The sequence below is a fragment of the Silene latifolia genome, chromosome Y (genome assembly GCF_048544455.1).
Source record: "Silene latifolia isolate original U9 population chromosome Y, ASM4854445v1, whole genome shotgun sequence".
Lineage (NCBI taxonomy): Eukaryota > Viridiplantae > Streptophyta > Magnoliopsida > Caryophyllales > Caryophyllaceae > Silene > Silene latifolia.
In genome coordinates, this window is record NC_133538.1 from 367,116,741 (window position 1) to 367,131,946 (window position 15,206).

The window sequence follows — 15,206 nt, forward strand, 5'->3', positions numbered from 1 at the left end:
TACTACGGTTTTCTATGCTGTTGGGTACTCTATCGAGTGGGGCTTACTCTGTCGAGTAAGTGAGTTTGGATTTCGAAACAGTGTACTGCTGATGGGAACTCGACCGAGTAAGTGTGGCACTCGATCGAGTAAGGGTCACTCGATCGAGTAAGTGACTTACTCGATTGAGTAAGTCGGTTCTACGGGTTATTTCTGCCGGGTTTTGTTAGCAATGCGAAAATGATATATAAAGTTTTCCGTCAGTTTCTTTTTTCACTTTTTATCTTTTCTAAAATCTCACAAAACCTAAACAAAGTACGTTGCTCTCTTCTTCGCATTGCTACCAAATCCTAAGGGCTATAGTTGTTGGATCGTCTTGTTCTTTACGTCGTTGAGTTCGTCGTATTATGGGAAGATCCTTGTATAGTTTTATGCCTTTTCGTTGATTTTGCTTAAAGCCCTAATTGGGTATTTTGGGGGATTTTGGGAGTATAATGTGTATTAGATAGTGATTCTATGGTTATGTGATTATAAGTGGTTTCGTAGCGGAGCAGTATTGAATAGAGGATTGTGACGATCTGGTGATTTGCTTATTCCAGGTAGGGTTTTCCTACTCGGTTATTGATTACATAGTTGTTTGGTGATGGTTGTGATTATTGTTGATCTCTAACGTATTGGTATTGTATTGGTGTTGTTGTTGTATAATTGGTTGTGTAATTGTCTGTGGTTCGCGAGGCGTGTCCTCGGCTGAGTGGAGTCGCTTGCAGGAGTGGCTTCACGCCCTTGATTCGCCCTCTGTGGAACCCGCCACAGGAGGGGATGTGCACCTTAAGGAACTTGGGTTTTCGCTCGGAATAGATGAGCGGGGATTTAGTGTGTAGTCAGGTGTGTGGAGATATAATGGAGTTGGGAGTTTTGTGTGTTGTATCTTGTGTATCTTGTTTTATGTAATCAGTAACTAACCCCGTTTAAATGTTTTGAAAACTGTGGTGATCTATTCGGGGATGGTGAGCAGTTATTGAACAAGTATGAGATCGTTTGCGCGAGGGATAGCTGGGATGAAGTCACCACTTGTCATTACAGTCTTCCGCTGTGTCTTTGGCTTAGTTTATTTTCAGTTGGTTTGACATTTGGTTTGGAACATTTGTATTTCTTTTACAGTTTGGGATTTTGATGTTGTAATCAGTTAAACTCATTTATTTAATTAAGCACGTTTCTTTATGGTCAATTTGATATACATTGCCTTGGGTAACCGAGATGGTAGCACTTCCATGTATTATGTGGTCTTGGTATAAGGCACCTTGGTGTATGGGGGTGTTACAAAGTGGTATCAGAGCGACGATTTTGGAACCTATAACTAATGAACCCAATGAATCTAGGGAGTCAAAATAAAATGAACCCCGGTAGGAGTTGTTAGGAGCTAATGCAAAGGCTTGGGAGACGTCCTAAAGTCGCGAACTCGCCCTACAACTTTGAACCGATCACTATGGGTGTCATGGGATTGCTATGTGCTTATTAATGTCCTATTACATATATATTGAATGATGTGTTGTATGAATGGATGGATAAATAATTGTGATAGAATGGAAGATGTGGTGGCGAAAAGTGAAGTAGTTTATATGGTTATTTGTTGATGTGAATAATGAAGTTGCATGATGGTGATTTATAACGTGGCTTATTAGAAACATGTGAATAGGATATTGCGTTATATATATGTATGTATGTATATATATATATATATATATATATATATATATATATAGTTGTGAAAAGTAGTTGAGTTAAGCATACGGGTAGTTAACGAGTCAGCATGGCTCGATCGAGTGGGAGATACTCGATCGAGTAGGTTGGGCTTGATCAAGTAAGCTGGACTCGGTCGAGTGGGGTATATGACGTTTTTGGGCAGTCGCTGCTGTTTTTGGGCACTCGATCGAGTAAGTCGAGAACTCGATCGAGTGAGGGCTACTCGATCGAGTAAGTGTGGTACTCGATCGAGTGGGTTATGTGATACGTTCTGGTCAGGTTCTAGAGTTGAGGTACTCAATCGAGTAAGTGGGCAACTCGATCGAGTGACCTCAACTCGATCGATTGGGTTGAGTTGCTCGGTCGAGTGTGGTCTGCACAGGTTATATACGCGTTTAGTCGTGGGATGTGTGTTTATGTTTGCCTCTTTTCTTATATATTTCAAAGATGCCGCCAAAGAGATCCGCTTTGCATGCTAGGGCTGAGTTCATGAGTGTAGATGAAGTTGCCAAGATGCTTGAGCATCAAGAGGCGCTTACTGAGGCCTTAAAGAAGTTTGGGAAGGACAAAGAGGCTGGGGTAGACTTCGCTAAGATGAGCACTACCATAGCCCGTTTCAACCCAAAGGAATATATGGGTACCGGAGCGCCAATTTTGCTCGACAATTGGTATAGGGAGATAGAGAATATCTTGAATATGGTTCACTATCCCGAGGACTTCAAAGTGGAACAAGATACGTTCTACTTGAGAGATGCCGCGGGAGAATGGTGGGATAAAGTAAGGGAGAGTGCCCTAGATATGTATGTGATGCAGGGGAAGTCAGCTATACCGTGGAGTGCCGAGAGTTTGTACTTGAGCATGTCCGTAGTAAGCTGAGGGAGGAGTTTGATGATTTCCAGATGACTCCGGATATGATAGTGGCTGAGTACGATCATAGGTTTAATGATAAGTCTAGGTATGTAGAGGATATGGGGTTGAACCAGGAGAACTTAGCACTGAGGTTTGAGAAGGGCTTGACTTACAAGATAATGGAGAAGCTACCGATCGGGATCCTTACAGATGTTAAGGAAGTGTATGAGCGAGCAGGGAGAGCTGAGAGATTGGTCTAAATGGCCAAGGGGAACAGGGAGAGGGGTCCCGACAAGAGGAAGGCTGAGAGTGAGGATGGTGGTCAGTCCAGTTACAAGAGGGGCAACCATAACCAAGCGAGGGCTTACTCATCGGGATCAGGGCTTAGTAGTGGAGCTTCTTTTGGGCGTGGTCGTGGTGGTAGTAGTAGTAGCTGGAACATCTCTTGCTATAACTGTGGCGGTATGGGCCACAAGAGGCTTGAGTGTACTAGTGATGTGGGGAGAGGTTTTCAGAGACCATCGCAGGGGAGTTTCTCACAGGGTCCGTCCCAAAGTTATGCTCGCAACAGGCCGGCTGGGTCGTGAAACAATCAAGGTGGTCAGAGTGACAATAACAGTGGATCTAACCGCAATGGCGGTAACTTTTATCAGAAACCGGCAGCTAACAACCAGAGGTCGGCTGCCAAGCCGTCTACTTCTGCTAGTATAGTCCAGGGAGGTGGACAGAAGACCAGTGGCAAGTTATTCATGATGGATAAGAAAGCTGCTGAGGATGATGCTCACGTGGTCACGGGTACCTTTCTTATTAATGGTGTTTTTACCTTTGTTTTGTTTGATTTGGGGGCGTCACACTCTTTTGTATCGTCGAGTCATGCTAAGCTTTTGGGTTTGAGAGAGTTTGAGTCTGTAAAAGATGAGGTTTTTATACCGTCAGGTGAGTCAGTGTCTTGTGGGAGGTTGTATAGGAGTGTATCTATGATAGTTGGGCAAGTTGACCTTCTAGCGGATTTGTTAGAGTTTCCTATGGATGGTTTTGAGATGATAGTTGGTATGTATTGGCTGGGTAAGTACAAGGCTAGAATAGATTGTCAACAAAAGAGAGTCTCTTTGAGAGGTCCTAAGGGAGTTAGTGTGTCTTATCGTGGGTTTGTTGTCAAACCCAAAGTTAAGTGATTGCAGCGGTGACATTGAAGTCTTATCTGAGGAAGGGGTGTCCTTTGATTCTATACCATATGAGAGACCATAGTAAAGTGAGTTCGACAGCTGATCAGATACCAGTGGTGGGAGAGTTTCCAGATGTTTTTCCGGAGGAGATACCAGGTGTGCCACCAAAGAGGGATATAGATTTCAGTGTGGAGCTGAAACCAGGGACGGGACCAATCTCTAAGGCCCCGTACCGTATGGGTCCTAAGGAGTTGGAGGAGCTGAAGAAACAGTTGGATGATTTGATTGATAAGGGATATATTAGACCTAGTATATCGCCGTGGGGAGCACCAGTTCTGTTTGTGAAGAAGAAAGACTGGAATTTGAGGTTGTGCATCGACTACAAGGAGCTGAACAGGGTTACAGTGAAGAACAAGTATCCTTTGCCAAGGATAGATGATCTGTTTGACCAGTTAAGTGGGGCAGGAGTTTTTTCCAAGATTGATTTGAGATCAGGTTACCATCAGGTGAGGATTCGGGATGAGGACATACCAAAGACAACTTTTACATCGAGGTATGGTCACTATGAGTACGTGGTGATGCCGTTTGGGTTATCTAATGCACCAGCAGTATTTATGAATATGATGAACCGGGTCTTCAGTCAGTTTTTGGATCGGTTTGTGGTGGTGTTCATAGATGATATCTTAGTCTATTCCAAGAATAAGGAGGAACACGAGGAGCATTTGAGGTTGGTGTTACAGACTTTGCGTGACAATCAGCTGTACGCAAAGTTGTCTAAGTGTGAGTTCTGGCTCGAGGAAGTTGCCTTTCTGGGGCATGTGATTTCCAAGGATGGTGTAGCTGTGGATCCTACAAAGATAGAAGCAGTGTCTAAGTGAGAAACACCGAAGAATGTGGCAGAGATCAGGAGTTTCTTGGGTTTGGCAGGGTACTATCGTCGGTTCGTGAAAGACTTTTCAAATATCGCCAGACCTATGATAACATTGATGAGGAAAGAGATCAGGTTTCATTGGGATGAAAGTTATGAGACGGCGTTCCAAACATTAAAGGAGCGTTTGACCACAGCTCCAGTCTTAACTTTACCTGAAGGGTGTGAGAACTTTGAAGTATATAAAGATGCTTCAAAGAATGGGTTTGGATATGTGTTGATGCAGAATGGGAAAGTAATTGCGTATGCTTCTAGGTAATTTAAGCCTTTTGAGGAGAAGTATCCGACAAATGATCTTGAGTTGGGTGCAGTTGTGTTTGCTCTCAAGATTTGGAGGCACTATCTTTATGGAGCGACCTTTAAAGTGTTTTCGGATCACAAGAGTCTCAAGTATATCTTTACTCAAAAGGAGCTGAACATGAGACAGAGAAGGTGGATGGAGCTGATAGGGGATTATGACATGGATATCATATACCATGAAGGGAAAGCAAACGTGGTTGTCGATGCGTTGAGCAGGAAGAGTGTGCATTCTCTATGCACAGCTATGTCCTTGATGAGTTTGAGAGATGAGGTGGGGAAGATGGGGATACATGTTATACAAAAAGAGGATGCTAGAGGGGACTTGACGGTGGAGCCAGATCTTTATGATGATATTCGCCAGAAGCAGGCTCTTGATCCTAAGATTAAGGAGTGGAGAGCTGGAGTAGAGAAGGGGACAGTATCTCGGTTCTCTATTCATACAGATGGGAGTGTTCGATTTGATGGGAGATGGTGTATACCTAGTGATGAGGAGTTGAAAAAGGGGATCATGACAGAGGCTCATTGCACGTCGTATTCAGTACATCCAGGTGGTGACAAGTTGTATAAATATTTGAAGAAAACTTTCTGGTGGCCTGGGATGAAGAGGGAAACAGCTGAGTTCGTGGATCGATGTTTGACATGTCAGAGGGTTAAGGGAGAGCAACGACGGCCACAACGTAAGATACAATCTCTTGAGGTACCTGAGTGGAAATGGGAATCTATCTCTATGGACTTTATAGTGGGTTTACCGAGGAGCCAGCAGGGTAACAACATCATATGGGTGATAGTTGACCGTTTGACTAAGTCAGCTCACTTTATTCCAATGAAAGATACGTGGAGTAAGGTTAAGTTGGCTAATGGGTACAGGAAACATGTGGTGAGGTTACATGGAGTCCCTAAGGACATTGTGTCAGATCGAGATGTGAGGTTTATTTCTCGGTTTTGGCAAGAGTTGCAGGGGATGATGGGCACTACCTTGAAGATGAGTAATGCTTTTCATCCTGCATCAGATGGGCAGACAGAGAGAACTATCAAGACCTTGGAGGATATGTTACGAGCTTGTGTGATGGAGTTTGGTGGTAGCTGGGAGGATAGGTTGGATCTGATCGAGTTTTCTTATAACAACAGCTATCACACGAGTATTGGGATGGCACCGTTTAAGGCTTTGTATGGGAGGAGGTGTAGGAGTCCGATTTGCTGGGATGATAGAGCTGAAGTAGTGTTTTTAGGATCATAGATGGTACAGGAGATGATAGAACAGGTAAAGGTGATTCGACAAAAGATGAAAGCGGCCCAAGATCGATAAAAGAGTTATGCAGACCTACATCGCCGTGACATAGAGTTTAAGGTTGGGGATAAAGTTCTTCTGAAAGTATCTCCTATGCGTGGGGTTATGAGGTTTGGTAAGAAAGGGAAGCTGAGCCAGAAGTTCATCGGACCATATGAGATTTTGGATCGTGTGGGAGAGGTTGCTTACCGGTTAGCGTTACCAGTAGCTTTGGATCGTGTGCATAATATATTTCATGTGTCTTAGTTACGAAAGTATATGAGTAATCCCTCCTATGTGCTAGAGGTGGAGAATATAGAGTTGGATGAGTCCTTGTCTTATCTTGAGGTGCCAACACAGATTTTTGATCGCAAGGTTCGGAAAAATAGGTCCGGGGAAACGGTGTTGCTTAAGATCCTATGGTCTAGTCATGAGGTTGAGAAAGTGACTTGGGAGGCGGAAAAGGTTATGAGGGAGCGGTATCCGTCTCTTTTTAATCAGGTATATGCGGTTACGGGGACGTAACTATGTTTCTTTTAGGGGGGTAGGAGATGATCGGATAAGGTTTTGGTATGGTTTTATGTTAGTCTTTGCACAGTTTATAGTTGTTTTGAGTCGGTTTAAGTTGTGGTTGGGGGTTTTGTTTTGAGTTCTTGGTTGCGTTGTTGTGTCATGGTTGAGTTAGTATGTTTTGTTTTTGAGTATGGGTTGAACTTCGGGGACGAAGTTCTTTTTAAGGAGGGAAGACTGTAATACTACATTTTTCATTGTTGGGTACTCTATAGAGTGGGGCTTACTCTATCAATTAAGTGAGTTTGGATTTCGAAACAGTGTACTGTTGATGGGTACTCGATCGAGTAAGGGTCACTTGTTTGAGTAAGTGACTTACTCGATCGAGTAAGTCGGTTCTACGGGTTATTTCTGCCGGGTTTTGTTAGCAATGCGAGAATGATATATAAAGTTTTCCGTCAGTTTCTTTTTCACTTTTTATCTTTTCTAAAATCTCACAAAACTTAAATAAAGTACGTTGCTCTCATCTTCGCATTGCTACCAAATCCTAAGGGCTATAGTTGTAAGATCATCGTGTTCTTTACGCCTTTGAGTTCGTCGTATTGTGGGTAAGATCCTTGTATAGTTTTTATGCCTTTTTGTTGATTTTGTTTAAAGCCCTAATTGGGTATTTTGGGGGATTTTGGGAGTATGATGTGTATTAGATAGTGATTTTATGGTTATGTGATTATAGGTGGTTGCGTAGAGGAGCAGTATTGAATAGCGGATTTGTGACGATCTGGTGATTTGCTTATTCCAGGTAGGATTTTCCTACTCGGTTATTGATTACATAGTTGTTTGGTGAAGGCTGTGATTATTGTTGATCTCTAACGTATTGGTATTGTTGTATAATTGGTTACTGTAATTGTCCGTGGTTCGCGAAGCGTGTCCTCGGCTAAGTGGAGTCACTTGCGGGAGTGGCTTTACGCACTTTATTCGCCCTTTGTGGAACCCGCCACAGGAGGGAATGTGCACATTAGGGAACTTGGGTTTTCGCTCAGAATAGATGAGCAGGGATTTGTGGGTACAGCTACGGTCCCCCACTAGCGGCGTGGAATATCTGTTGCAATGGGTATTCTGGAAGGACTACACACTTTAGTGTGTAGTCAGGTGTGTGGAGATATAATGGAGTTGGGAGTTTTGTGTGTTGTATCTTGTGTATCTTGTTTTATGTAATCAGTAATTGACCCCGTTTAAGTATTTTGAAAACTGTGGTGATCCATTCGGAAATGGTGAGCAGTTATTGAACAGGTATGAGATCGTTTGCGCGAGGAATAGCTGGGATGGAGTCACCACTTGTTACTAGAGTCTTCCGCTGTGTCTTTGGCTTAGTTTATTTTCAGTTGGTTTGACATTTGGTTTGGAACATTTGTATTTCTTTTACAGTTTGGGATTTTGATGTTGTAATCAGTTAAACTCATTTATTTAATTAAGCACGTTTCTTTATGGTTAATTTGATATGCATTGCCTCGGGTAACCGAGATGGTAGCACTTCCATGCATTAGGTGGTCTTGGTAAGGCACCTTAGTGTATGGGGGTGTTACATGATAACTGTTCCTTAATGGTTTGAGAGCCATGTTTTTGCCTTAATTACTGCTACTATTACTCTAATTGATGAGCATGGTCTATCTTCATTGTGTGTGTAGGAGGCTTAACTACTTGACACAACTCAATGATGAGGCCAAATAGGCCTGAGAGTTGATGTGTAACTTCATTAAACTGAATTTTCATCTACCTTTTTTAATGACTGTCACAGTGAGTTGCTCAGTGATGATAAAGCTTAATGCTTTGAGAGCATGAATTTGGTTAAGATGACTGTCACTGTTTTAGTTGGTCATAGTTTTAATCAGATTCATATGCTGCCTTTTCATTGTGTCTTCATATAAAAAATGATTCCACCATATATTGTTTCTTAATGAATGGTTATTGGATATTGTTGATGTAGGAGGCCATTTTTAGGCTACTACTACAGTGATATTCAATTCTTATCATTTTACTTAACCTTATATGGCTTTAGGAGACCTTTGTTATGTGTACATAGAGCTCAGTGATGAAAAAGCTTAATGCTTTGAGAGCTAAATAGGATATGACTTATATGTTTAGATGCTCATTGATAAAAATGCTTAATGTTTTGAGAGCTTGACAATTTTCATTTCAAAAACTGCTCATTACAAAATACATAGTCTATCATCAAAAGATTTCCATACCCTAATGATGTTTATGGCTTAAACATTGTATGTTTGCAATGTTTAAGTTATAAACATACATCTAAAAGGGATGAGTTAACGCAAGAGGCACACTTATTTCATCTAAGTTTGCATCCTTGCCATTTACATGTAAATGATCAAGACATTCCCTAAAATTGTTTCATCTGCACATAAATTCCTTAGTAATGTTCTAGTCAATCTTTGTGCTTTATTCTTCAAATGTGGAACCTTATAGTCATTGTGTCCTTTGAGCTTAATAGTCTCCAACATACATGCTTGTAGACTAATGATGCGTGTCTTTTATATGATGTTTTATACCTCATTTTACACGCATTTTAGAGCTCATTTTAGTAGTTTATGCTATTATTCTCCCTATTTTCGTCTACTTTCGTGTTTTTGTACATTATTGTAGAAATGTGAAGAATTCAACGAAAATTGAGCTAAATCCGTCCCCGAGTATCCTGCATTGCATTTTGACGTGGAGTATTCACTTAAGGAACGAGCTTGGTGCGCATTTCAAGGCCCGAAAGACAAATCCACGAGATCATAGAAGTCAAGTACCAGCTAGAGCGGTCGATCGACCACTACCTTCAGTCGATCGACCAAATCACGGGATCCAGAGGCTACTGTACACTGCTAGTTAGTCGATCGACCGCCCTTCTTAGTCGATCGACCACATCGCGCTTTTTAGAGAATTAAAAGATCGAGGAACTTAAAGCCCATTGTGTTTAGGTTTTAATAATAAGTGTTACGTATATTTGCTATATAACGTAACCTAGTTTCCAGAGATTTTCATTCAGAAATTTACCTAGTTTTACATTCAGTTTAGTTTATAAAATAATTAGGGTTCGGAAATATTGTTTTGGGAAAGGATTTTCGTTCGAGCTTTTAATCATCCTTCTGCAAATTTCGGTATTCCTTCTGTTCTACTTCAGTTTATTTTTATCGCATTGATAGTATAGAAATCACTAGCTAGTTTCCCAAAGCCGATTTTGTTGTTTTATGTTGTCTATTTATTCAATCGTCTTAATCATGAATTCGATAGTAAATTACGTCAATTTCTTTGTTGTTATCATCTCTAGTATGAGTAGCTAAATTGCTTGTGCTAGGATGTAGGGGAATTATAGTGTAGGCGGTGTAGAATAATGCGGACTGAATCGCATGTCAGTCGATCGACTGACATACTTGGTCGATCGACTGACCTCGTGGGGTTTTACTTTCATTTTAATTGTTTTAAGTTCTTTATTCGACAAATCGAGTGCACACGACTAGTTGAATATTTAGGATATGACTGACCCATTAGATCGAGAGATAGGGACAGTTGTTAGATCACCAATTAAAATGACTAAACTATGCTGAGATCGAAAGATAGGTAAAGTTTAGATTATAAGTCACTTTTCAGGACGAGAGTCAGTATTAGTGATATTAGGGACTTATAGCGAGATCGAAAGATGTTATCTGTTATGAGTGGACCGAGAGGACCTCTTGTTTCCCGCCTCATGTGTTTGATTTAGACCGACTTAGTTTGCTGCCGCCGAAACTATAGTGAACCGACCATCCTAGTACCCCTTCTTTTATCTGTTTTATCCGTTTATTTAGTTTATTGTCTTTTATTGCTTTTAGTATAGACCCAATCAATTCAACCCCCACTTTCGTTACCTTAGACTAGGTTAGACAATTAGAAATTACATTCGTCTCCTTGTGGTTCGACCCTGTTACCACTAGCCTAGGTTAGTTTTAATAGGAAAATATAAATCTTATTTTTGATACCTACAACGACGGGTATCAAATTTTGGCGCCGTTGCCGGGGTTGCAATTGTTCTAATTTTTAGTTGTTTTTATTTAGTCTTTCTTAGTTTAAGGGACACCTGTTCCTTAAACTTTTCTTATATTCGTTTTGTAGTTTCTTCTTATGCGCAGATCACAGGGTGGTGAACTAGTACCATTCAATCCTGAGATTGAGAAATCCTTGCGCGAGTTGAGACGATCACAAAGGGTATTACCGACAGAGGAAGAGCTGAGTACTCTGTCAAGCTACTATGAGAACGCTCTGTTCGAGGAAGATCCACCTACATCTCATGCTTCTATTTCTTCAGCTGAGACAGTCACTTCTCCAGAAATTCCAGTCATGGCTGAAGAAGCAACTATAGCAAGTCATTCTGAGCCGACAACGTAAAAAACCTTTACAAGGGATTCGAATTACCTGAGCGATCGGAAATTCGAACCAAAGCCTTCCTATATCAACCTAGTTGAGAGGAACCGATTCGGGGAGCCGCAAATGAAGATGCGACCAAGCATATGGAGATATTTATCGATTCTCGCTCTATACCCCCGCCGACCGGTGTGACCCGGGACCGGATAAAGGAGACTATGTTTATATTCTCACTCCGTGATGCTTTGCAAGGGAGTGGTACAGAGACCGGACCGAGCCGCTCATGGGATCACCAATCGAACTCCTTAGCCCTGGCATTTTATAAAAAGTACTTCTCTGCCTCGAAGACTAACGCCATTAGAGCTCAGATCACGAGCTTTAAACAAGGGCCGGATGAGAACTTTCATGAAGCATGGGTTCGTTTCAAGAAGCTGGTGCGAACCATACCGCACCATGGGTTCGAAAAATGGAGTTTTTGCAATCAGTTCTATAACGGGCTGTATGATGACCAGAGGGCTATTTTGGATGCTGCAACCAATGGCCGATTTGCTGAAAATATAGGAGAGAATAAGGGGTGGAAGATCATTGATGACTTAGCCACCCACAAGGCTGAGTATGGGAATTCCCGGGGGAATCAAATGAGGAGTGCTGAATCTCCTTCTGTAGCTGCACTTGAAGCTCTCACTGCAAGATTTGACAAGTATGAACTGGGAGGAGCTTCAAAATGAGGTATTTACCATGTAAATGCTGTGTCAGACGGTCCTTTTGTCTGCAGAAGGTGTGGAGCTGAGGGACATGTCTCACAGAATTGTCCCAGTCCTTTCGAGTCTTGTGCTGCCTTTCAACACTATAGGCAGACAAACACCTACTATGAGCCTAATGTTCATCCCAACTTGAGGTGGAGTAGCCAGAATGTCCTAAATCCAACTCCACCTCCGCAGCAGCAGCAAAGCAAAGCCTATGTACCCCTCATCATAAGCAACAAAAATATCAAAAACCTCCCTATGTGCCGCAACAGTAACAATCTCAAAATTCCGAGTTTGCTGAGTTGAAGAATATGTTGCAAAAGGAGTCCCAAGCTAGAGAGGCTGGAATGAAACTTTTAGAAAGCCAAATTGCTCAGTTGGCTAGCAAGAGTACCACTCGAGCTCCGGGACACTTAACAACTCAAACTGACCAGAAAGAGACCCTAAATGCCATAACTTTGAGGAGTGGGTCTACCCTGGAGGGGCCTGCTATGGTCGAGGATGCCACTGCAAAAGATGAGGCGAAACCGAGTCATAATAAAGCTGTAACGAGTAATACAAAGAAAAAGGCGTCTACCAGGTATATCGCCGATCGATCGATATACCCGGCCGATCGATCAAGTGCGGGTTACAGAGCTTCGAATCGTAGATCTCGGTCGATCGACCGAGCAAGGTGGTCGATCGACCGAGGCCATCGCGATATTGAGAAATTTCGTCCTCCAATGCCCAATAATTTGAGAGACCACTTATTTCGGGGTACGACAACTCCGAAAGTATTGGGGCAAGACCCGAGTGCTGATGGGTCCGTCCCGATTCCGAAGTTCGACCTAATGTCGGTCAATGGCTCACATTTGAGACGGTCTGAAGAGGGTTCAAGCTTCGATAAAGAGAAGGTGGTGGACTTTCAGCCTAAGTCCAGGGATGCCGGCATGCGTGATTTAGAGGAAAGGGCTAAGCTGCTTCTTACAGACCCGTATCCGAGAGACTAGTGCCGACAAAGGAACAGTATCTTTCAAGAAATTTGAAAATGTTGTTCGTAGTCTTAACGTACAAGTACCTTTCCTTGAATTAGTGAATCAAGTGCCCGCTTATATGAAGTTCATGAAGCAATTGCTTTCTAAAAAGAGGTCGCTTGAAACCGTGCATACGGTTGCACTAACTGAGGAAACTTGCTCTTACTTGACTCACACTGCACCCCATAAGCTAGAGGACCCGGGTAGCTTTTCCGTTCCTTGTAATATAGGTACCTTCTCTATTGAGAAGGCATTATGTGACCTAGGAGCTAGCATTAGCGTCATGCCCTTAAGTCTTGCTAGGAAGCTAAAATTGACTAGGTTTGCAGTCATAGACATGACAGTTCAGATGGCTGACCGATCTGCGGTCCAGCCTATAGGTGTCCTAGAGGACATCCCTGTGCAAATAGGGAAGTTTTTCTTCCCCGTAGACTTTGTAGTCCTAGATATGCCTGAGGATGCCCACATACCTATCATTCTAGGTAGGCCATTTCTGCACACTGCTGGTGCAGTTATTGATGTTGGTTACGGGACCCCGACCTTCAAAGTGGGGAAGCATTCTATTGTTTTCGCCAAACAACTAGGAAGAAGGACCCTATGTGGCCCGTCACCCGTAATACTGGTTTACGAAAGGAAATCATACTTTGTGCTTCCTGGTATGCCTGTCTCTACTCCTATTCCTGTCATAACCCCTCCGCCCCAGATTGGGAGCAAATTGGAGGAAGATTTGTCTATCTCTGATATTGCAGGAGCTGGTTTGGGGAAGGAAGAGCCAAGTCGCTCCAGCTGTGAAGAAGCCGATCATTCAAAGAGGAGGTCTTGGTTGCCTTAGCTATGGCACTGATGAGGAAGTTGATGACGAGCCGGTCAAAGTGAGAGAGTCCGATTTAGATTCTGATGAGTCCGAAGAGATCATTGACTGGGGAGATATAGAAGTTGTTGATCCGTTGAGTTCGGCGGATGTTGAAGCTAAGAAGGGTGCGGCTAAGAAGATGAGCATCGTTGAGGCTACCTCTAGTAGCCAGAAACCAACAAAGTGGGCCATACCATGGCCATTCTTGATCAACTATTAGTTGATCAAATGCTTTATCAAACATTTACTTTATTGCTTTTACGACTATTTACCGTATTTTGTGTGCGCGAGACTTCGCATTTATTTTTGTTGCTTAGGATTTTTAAGTACTTTAGACTTTGGTTTGGGTTTTACGCAATTTTGGGCGCGTATTATTGTGCACTTGCAGGTTTTTAGACCCCATTAGCTCAAGTAATTGAGCAAATACGAAGAAATCAGAAAGTTACAGCAGCTTTCCCAGTCGATCGACTGCCTTCAATGGTCGATCGACTGAGTTGCGCATCTCAGGAGTTTCTATTCCTGTTCACTTTGGTCGATCGACTGCCATCTGTGGTCGATCGACCACTGCCGCTGCTGTACCTGTTCACGACCTTTCCCCTGCTGTGTTGGGTCGTTTTGCGGGATTAAGGGAGTTTTCTACTCTATTTTATTTCCTGACTCATTTCTGATTTCTTCCATTTTCGTAGCTTTGCACATAATTACCGCTCCTTCATTGCTTTCTCGGTTTTATGCGTGGTTCTTTGTTTGTCTTTTCAGGTATTTATTGGTAGCACTGCTGGCTACTGAAACCTCCTAGCTCACGCTGGTTTGGGGAGGTTTCCTTTGCTGCGCTTAAAGTCTTGTGAGTTTCTAAGTCTTTACTTCATGTTTTATTTATTTAATTTTCTCGCAAATTCCCGTTTATATTTTCTTCATTACATGATTTTGCACAATGGGGACATTGTGAGATTTGGTTTGGGGAAGGGTTTTGCGTCGCATATCATTTGCTTGCATTCACGTTTACATTTTGTTTTCCATTGCTTTTTCATTTCATATTTATATATACAAAAATCCAAAAAAAAAATTGATTGAAAAATTTCAAAAATTAAAAAAATGCACGTTTATTTTAGCATATAGGCCGGGTCGGAACGGTAGTATTTCAATGATGATATTGCATTTGCACCTGTTTTTGCCTAAGCCTTGCTTTAACATGTTATTAGTAGAATCATATAAGTGCATACCTACGAGTTTTCGTTAACTGTTTGCTGAACTTGAGACTTGACTTAGAATTTTGGCAAGCTACATCATATTTCTAAGATTTAGAGCCTATAACTGGTGACATCTATGACCAGTTTATCTAGGATGTGAGTAGTATTCCTTATGAGGTATGTTACGTAAATGTGCATAAATATGAACTTAATCTGCTTAATACCTGTATGCATTCGGCTTGTGGTCTGTCGACACATGTGGTAGAG